This window comes from Zalophus californianus, chromosome 9 (assembly GCF_009762305.2).
Source record: "Zalophus californianus isolate mZalCal1 chromosome 9, mZalCal1.pri.v2, whole genome shotgun sequence".
Lineage (NCBI taxonomy): Eukaryota > Metazoa > Chordata > Mammalia > Carnivora > Otariidae > Zalophus > Zalophus californianus.
In genome coordinates, this window is record NC_045603.1 from 64,602,177 (window position 1) to 64,610,627 (window position 8,451).

The window sequence follows — 8,451 nt, forward strand, 5'->3', positions numbered from 1 at the left end:
TGGGAGAGAGAGCACAAGCAGGGGGAGGGGCAGAGGAAGAGGGACAAGCAGACTCCGCTGAGTGGGGAGCCTGACATGGGGGCTCCATATCAGGACCCTGAGATCATGACCTGAGCTGAAGTCAAGAATTGGCGGCTTAACCAACTGAGCCACCCAGGCGCCCCTCAAATTATTTCTAAATAAATATTTTTCAGTGCATCTGCTGGGCCGGCACCTAGCACTCAATGGGCCTATTGAGTAAATATTCACTGTTGCCCACTCCCTACCCCCACCTCTGTGGGAAACATGAAATTTAGAGGAACCACGGAACAGTGTCACTTTCCTCATTTGGAGTACTTTCCTGCGGGCATTAAAACTCTGAACTGGCATTTCCCCAAATTTTTATTTTTATTTTTTTTTTTTTAAAGAGGAATGAAGTTCTTTTTTTTTTTTTAAGATTTTATTTGTTTATTTGACAGAGAGAGAGATAGCGAGAGCAGGAACACAAGCAGGGGGAGTGGAAGAGGGAGAAGCAGGCTTCCCGCCGAGCAGGGAGCCCGATGTGGGACTCGATCCCAGGACCCTGGGATCATGACCTGAGCCGAAGGCAGACGCTTAACGACTGAGCCACCCAGGTGCCCCCTTTTTTTTTTTTTTAAAGTTTATTTATTTACCAATGTGGGGCTCAAACTCATGACCCCGAGATCAAGAGTAGCATGCTCTTCCGACTGAGCCAGCCAGGTGCCCTTCCCCACATTGTTATCTGGAAAAATTTTTAACCTTTCTGTAGGTTTAGAGTTGCAGGAGTAATCCAATTTCACCTAGATTCACCGGTTGTTAACAATTCCCCATATTTGTTAGGTGTTTTTGCTGAACCATTTGAGAGTTGATTGCAGAAACCATCAACTCCATTCCTAAATACTTCATCATGTGCTTACCAAGAACAGACATTTCTACATAACCACAAAATCTTATCACACTCAGGAAATTGAACATTGTTACAATATTATCTAATGTATAGTCCATTTCAAATTTTCGCAATTGTCCCAACAACGTCCTGATGACTTAAAAAAAAAAAAATCTGGGATCCAGGTTAGTTATGTCTCTCTAGTTTCCTTAAAACTGTGACAGCTTCCCAGCTAGGTTTTTTCTTCTATAATACTGATATTTTTGAATAGAACAGGCCAAATGCTTTAGAAATATACCTCAATTTGTTTCCTTGTGGTCAGATTTAGTGTAAACATTTTTGGTAAGAATACTACATTAGGTGACATTGTGTCCTTCCCAGTGCATCCCACTGGGGGCATATGATGTCAGTTTGTCCCAATTTTGATAGTGTTAAATTTGATCACTTGGTTAAAGTGATGTTCCCGGCTTTTTTCTTATTCAGGGAGGATGTCACCTTAGAGAGGAGGAGAGAAATGAGGGGAACTGAAAGGAGGAAGAGAGGAGACCAGAGAAGAGACCTAAAAGGGAAACCCCACGGTGGTTCATCATTTTCCCAGGGCCGAGGCTACATGAAGTGACTAGGGTGCTTCCTGCCCCTTGCTGCAGAGGTTGTGAGCCATGGATCCAGCCCGAGTCATGCTGAGCATCTTCTTCCCCTCCCTTCTCTTCCCCTGAGGACATGTCCTGAGCTAAGGGCTGAGATCCACTGGGTCAAAACCAAATCAAAAGAGGATACTTGTCCCGAGGGTCTGCCTTCCACATCTGTGTGACGGCACTGACAATGAGCAGGGTGATAACTGATTTCTGCACGTTGGTTCTCCACCCTGGGTTTTCTCCAGTATCCTTTCTCTTCCTGATCTGAAAGATCAGGCGCAATGCAGAAGGGGACGTTCCATAGGCTGAATACCGCTTTTTTATTGACGACAATATCTATTAACAATATCAGTGACAACCATCTGCACTCTACGTTCTTTTGTTCAGGATTGAAAGGAAGAATTCTAGTGAGTTTGTATATATCTGTGAGTGTATGTTCGCACCCTAACGTGGGAGCCCTCTGGGGCTTGTGAGATGAGGAAGTTTGATACTTGTTAAATAGTATTCCTTTAAGAGACTGTATTATTAAATATATTCTCACCTCTTACACACATATATAAACCTGGCTTCCTGGACCATTTCTGGCGCAAGCCAAAGCAACTTTTTCCATGGTAACTGCTTAGTCAGGGAGATTGGGAAACAGAGGGAGAATGACCTTCTGACTCTCTCCTTACTACTCTAAAAATTTTTAAGGAAAAGTGTGGGCATTATGATATTCCATCTCCAAATACTTCAGTAGTCTTTCTCAAAAAGAACATTTTCTTACAATACCAAATAACATTATCCCTCTTAACACAATTAAAGAGAATTCCATCAAATACCTGGTACATCTTCAAGTTTCTCTGTTTGTAAGAGGGGAATTTTGAATTAACTTTTGATGGGTTTGAAAAGCCCTCGAGAAGGAAGTGGGATTTTGAACAAGGCCCTGAAGGATGACTAACAGCTACCTCATTGTGGCAGGACAACTCCAAGATGGCCCCCAAATGATCCCCATATTCTGGTATTCATGCCTTTGCGTAATCCCCCCTCTTATGTATGGGCTGGCCTAGCCATTTGCTCCTAGGTTGTAGAACACAGCAAAAGTGCTGGGATGGCACTTTTGTGATTAGGCTATCAGAGATTATGACTTCCATCTTGCTAGCAGACTCTTTCCTTTGCTGGCTTTGATGAAGCAAGCTGTCATGTCGGAGTGGCCCACGCAGCCCATCCAACAACCTGAAGGAACGGAGTCCTATCAGCCACCTCCTGAACTGGAGTTGGATTCTTTCTCATTTGAGCCTCAGATGAGACTGCGGCCCCAGCTGACACTTTGCATCTTTGTGAGATCCTGACGTCTAGAGCATACAGCTAAGACATGTCCCGAGTCCTGATCTACAGAAACTATGAGATAATAAATGTGTTGTTTTAAGATGCCAAATGTGTGATAATCTGTTATGTAGCAATATGTAACTAATACACACATTTAATAAAACAGCCCTGCATATGGAAGTCATTGTTCTCATCCTTTTTTACTGAGGAGGAAACGAAAGCTCAGAGAGGATTGTCCAATGTACCAGTCATCTCCTTGGTTGCAAAACCAGAAACAGATTCCAAGTAATGTGAGCAGAAAAGACATTCATTAGAAGGGTAGGGAATAACTTGCTCACAGAATTGATGGAAAGGCCAGAGTACTAGCCAGGCTTTAAAAACAGGCAGGAACAGAGGGAAATTAGGCAGCAGGAACCATGGAAGGGTCTGGTTTTGGAGGCTCCTGCCACTGTCACTGGATGCACTGCTGCTGAGAGCAGAATAGATTCTAAACTGCTCTAGCTTCTTCACATCACTAGCTCCAGACTCAAGTCCTTAGTGGGAGTGCCTGATCTTGGGTCAGCTTTGTACATGTTGGTACTTGGGATCAGCTCACAGTCAGTGCTCAAAAATACTTCATTCAGTTTATAAACAAAAGACAAATCTGGCCCTAGGTGGAAGACTGGTCCATGCCTCTTCTTAAGTGGTTTCTCCTCTAATGGTGGCTCTGCCCTCCGGCAATGGGCAGTGGCATTCAGGAGGCTGGAGTAACACACCAGCCATACACAAGGGTGGAGGAGGCCCGCGGGACTGAGCGTACCCAGAGATGGACCCTTAGCACATTTCTCTCAGAAACTGCTATGACCCTTTGCTTTAATGCTCTGACATTCCCAGCCCCTCCCGGGATTTCTGAATTTCCCATACTGCCCCCCAGGGAGCAGGTAGCCAGAGAAGACTGTAGATTGAGTAGTGAAAAAAAACTATGGGTTGCAGTGTCAGAAACCTACCACCAGAGGGCACATGAGACTCAGAAATCTACTAAGGGAGCACGAGGTTATTGGGGCCCCAGAATTGTACGGAATGGTGGAGAAGGCTGAGGAAGTGAGCCTTGGCTGGGGCTCTCTGCAGGCTGGGCTCTGGGGTCCCAGAGAAGAAGGAGCAGTGGTGTGGGTGCCAACAGGTTTCTCTTGCCCTCGTGGCCCTGGCTGCGCACCCTCTCCCTACTGTTGGGGCTTTGGGCTCCCCTGGTTTTTGCTCTGAGATCTTGGGAGAACTTTGGACCCATTTTTATGGCATCAATTCTCCAACCGTAAACACTCCCCGCACCCCATCAACCCCAGGTCAACACTGGAGGAGAGTGCAGGGGTGGGGTGAGAGGTGTGCCTCTGGCCCTGAAAATGGGGCAGGGTTGGGATGGGCAGTAACTTTCTCCGCCTAGAGCTTTCTATGGTAATAGGGCCGGAGGAGGTAGTTTGTCTTCTCCTCTGGACAGTGACTTCCCGTTCCTAGCACCGTGCCTGGCATAGAGTAGGTGCTCAATAAATATTTGTTGGTTGTTGATAATTATTTGGCATGAATAAACGTGCAGAGGGAACCAAGGCAGGCTCTGAGGGTACTCTAACTCTGAAAGTTTTCCCGAGTCCTTTCGCTTCTCAACAGCCCACTATTGCCATCCTTGTCCAAGCCACTGCTCTTTCTCCCTGTACCACTATGATTGCTTCTTAAGTGGTTTCCCTTGCATCTCTTGATCCCTTGATTTATTCTGTACCCACCAGCCAATGATCTTTTAAAACCGTAAATCAGATCATGCCCTGTCTCAGCTTAACATCTTCCAAAGGCTTCTCATTACACTTTGAATGAAATCTAAACTCCTTATCCCGGCCTATGAGCTTCTATACTAGCTAGGGCATGCCTCCCTCTCTGACCTCATCTTGCACTCTCTTCCTCCAGGACACTGGCCTTCAGCCTCACTGATTTTCTATTTCTTGGACACACTGAGTTTGCTATTGCCTTAGGACTTTTGCTGCCTGGAATGCTCTTCACCCAGATTCTTTGCATGGCTGATTCCTTGTCATTCCGGTCTCTGGGTGAATATCACTTCCTCAGAGAGGCCACAGACGATCCAGCCTAGGTTTCCCCTTCGGTCACTTCCTACCCATCCCCATTTAATTGTCATCATGGCACCGATCACCGTCAACTACCTTTTCATCTGTCCCTTGGTTTCTTGACTTCTCCCACTAGAAGGCAACTCCATGAGGATTGAGAGCCAGTCTGCTTCCTGTATCCCCAGCGCCTACTAATAGAACGGGACCTGGCCATAGTAGGCACTCAGTAAATATTTGTGCAGGGAATATCTGAACGAATGAACGGTGGGGGAGCTAAGGAATGGGCAAGGGAAGTCTGTATCCCTCTTGGAGTCTACAGGCAATCATTTCGTTTCTGTGGGTGGTCGTGGCTGTGGGACTGGTGGTGGCCAAGGCCTCCTCCAACCCTGAGACCTAGAGGAAGCCAGAGTCTTTGGGGTGCTGGTGGTAGTTGCAGTCAGGCTAGGGGGTGGTGAAGCCGGCAGGGTCTATTTGCTGACTTGAATGAATGTGGGTTTTCTTTTCTTTTTTAAAGATTTTATTTATTTATTTGACAGAGAGAGACACAGCGAGAGAGGGAACCGAAGCAGGGGGAGTGGGAGAGGGAGAAGCAGGCTTCCCGCGGAGCAGGGAGCCCGACGCGGGGCTCGATCCCAGGACCCTGGGATCATGACCTGAGCCGAAGGCAGACGCCCAATGACTGAGCCACCCAGGCGCCCCTGAATGTGGGTTTTCTTTACACATCTTTCTTACTTTTGGAAGATGCAATGTGCAGAAATCTGATCTTTAAGCGGAGAAGTCAGGGAATGGTTATTTGCACTGTAAAGGGAATCCATGCTTTGTAAAAGGAAGTAGGCAGAGGCTCGCTTAGCTCTTTCCCAAATAGCCAGGGGAAGGCTCAGGGGACTCCAGCCCATCCATTAGTTTTGTTACAGGGTATTTTCAACACGGGGTATTTATAAAGTGTAGTCCAGATACACTTATGGCTATATGAAACTTGCATTTACATGTAATACACTCTCCTTGCAGGAATTTCTTCTTCCTGAAAATGAGAGGTTGCAGCGATATCACGGTGACTGTGGTCTGTATTAGAAAAACCAAGGTCACTGAGACCAAGCTAGACTTGGAGAAATAGACACAGTCCATGTCTGCTGCCTGCCTCTCATCCCAGGGAGGTCCTTTCTGAATATTTTACTTACTGTCTCCATTCTCAAACTAGGCTCAGCTGGGCTGGTGTCCCGCAAGTTGGATCAAGGTGTTCTGTCATGAAAATTCAGTAATAGCCATCTTGTCCTAGTTCAAAGAAAAAAAAAATTGGTAGCATTTTCTCACCTTTAAGGTTTTTCCAAAATTTTCCCCCCTCAATCTTTGGTGCCCGTGATTCTAGGCTCTGTCAGATCTGGCAGAGCACAAACTGTGTACTTATTTAATATGTTATTATTTTATCATGTGCTGCTAAGGGTATCATTTCTTCCTGGGGCTGAGAGTAAGTCTGAGAACCACTGTCTTAGAGACTCCATTATTGGACCTCTCTGTGCCTCGATTTTCCCCATGTCTGAGGTGAGCATGATAATAATAGCATCAAGAAGTTTTATGAGGATTGATGAGTTATTTTATGGTAAGGGCTTTGAAGAAAACGTGGCACATAGTAAATGCTGTATAAGTGCTTGCTGTTAAAATTACTAAAAGGATAGTAGCTGAATTAGATCACCTTTATGACCCCTTCCTGCTCTGATGTCTTACAAGTTTAAAAATTCAAGAATTGAGTATTTCCCATGTGCCTAGCACTAGCTCATGTTTCCTACCTATGGAATAAGAGCCTGGAATCATTTTTAAGGACCAGACAGTCTACCTAGCTAGAAGAGATCCTATGTGTAAGGTGCTAATGCTGAGGAGCAGAAAAAAAAAATGCTGCGGGGGGGGGGTGGGGGTGGGAGGGGGCGCGGCTAATGGTGCCTCTGCCCTCCGGCAATGGGCAGTGGCATTCAGGAGGCTGGAGTAGTGACACACCAGCCATACACAAGGGTGGAGGAGGCCTGCGGGACTGAATGTACCCAGAGATGGACCCTTAGCACATTTCTCCAGCTTACTTGGTTGGTGTCCAAGTTTGTTTCCGTTCCAAAATAAAACGAGGGACAAAGCCTTCCATTCCAAAATATAAAAATTTTTTTTTAAGATTTTATTTATTTATTTGGGAGAGAGAGAATGAGAGATAGAGAGCACGAGAGGGAAGAGGGTCAGAGGGAGAAGCAGACTCCCTGCTGAGCAGGGAGCCCGATGTGGGACTCGATCCTGGGACTCCAGGATCATGACCTGAGCTGAAGGCAGTCGCCCAACCAACTAAGCCACCCAGGCACCCCCAAAATATAAAAATTTATAATGCACAGAGATGCATATAAATTTCAAATATTTTTTTAAAAAAGACTTTATTTATTTATTTGAGAGAGAGAGAGAGATTGAGAGAATGAGTGGGAGGAGGGGCAGAGGGAGAAGCAGACTCCCCACGGAGCAGGACTGGATCCCAGGACCCTGGGATCATGACCTGAGTGGAAGGCAGATGCTTGCTTAACGACTGAGCCACCCAGGTGCCCCCCTGCCCTGCTTTTTTAAATACAAATTTCAAAATTTCATTAATTTCTTTTCCTTAATTATTTTTTGTATTTTCACTATATGACCAATGAACATACTATTCTAAGGGATAAACTGCAGATACTGGCTTCAGGTTGGAGAGGAAATTTTTGTTTTTAAGATTTTATTTACTTGAGACATTTTATTTACTAGAGAGCACAAGTGGGGGAGAAGAAGCAGGCTCCCCGCAGAGCAGGGAGCCCCACGCGGCCTGATCCCAGGGTCTGGGGATCATGACCAGAGCCAAAGGCAGCCAGTGAACCGACTGAGCCACCCAGGCGCCCCGGGAGAGGAAATTTTGATAGTGGTGAGAACATTGGCTACTTAAAGGGAGAAGTCGGGTGAAGAGGCCCCAAAGGTCAAATAATAGGCCAGGCTGGCATAACCGAGAATCATACCTGGCAGAATAATCTGTCCCTTTCTCATTTCCCATTTTTGAACATTGCTCTATCTGAGCCTTAAAATCCTGTAAGAAAGACAAGGCAGATAATTTTATTACTATTTTATTTTTTATATTTTATTTTAATTTTGTTTTAGTAGAGTATTTTAAAATTACCATTTTAGGGGCAACTGGCTGGCTCAGTGGGTAGGGAGTGCCACTCTTGATTTCAGGGTTGTGGATTCAAGCCCCACTCTGGGTGCAGAGATTACTTAAAAATAAAATCTTTTTTTTTTTTTTAAGATTTCATTTATTTAGTTGACAGAGAGAGACACAGCAAGAGAGGGAACACAGGCAGGGGGAGTGGGAGAGGGAGAAGCAGGCTTCCCACCGAACAGGAAGGGGCTGTTGCGGGGCTCCATCCCAGGACCCTGGGACCATGACCTGAGCCGAAGGCAGACGCTTAACAACTGAGCCACCCAGGCACCCCTTAAAAGTAAAATCTTAAAGGCGTACCTAGGTAGCTCAGTGGTTGAGCTGCTGACTTGATTT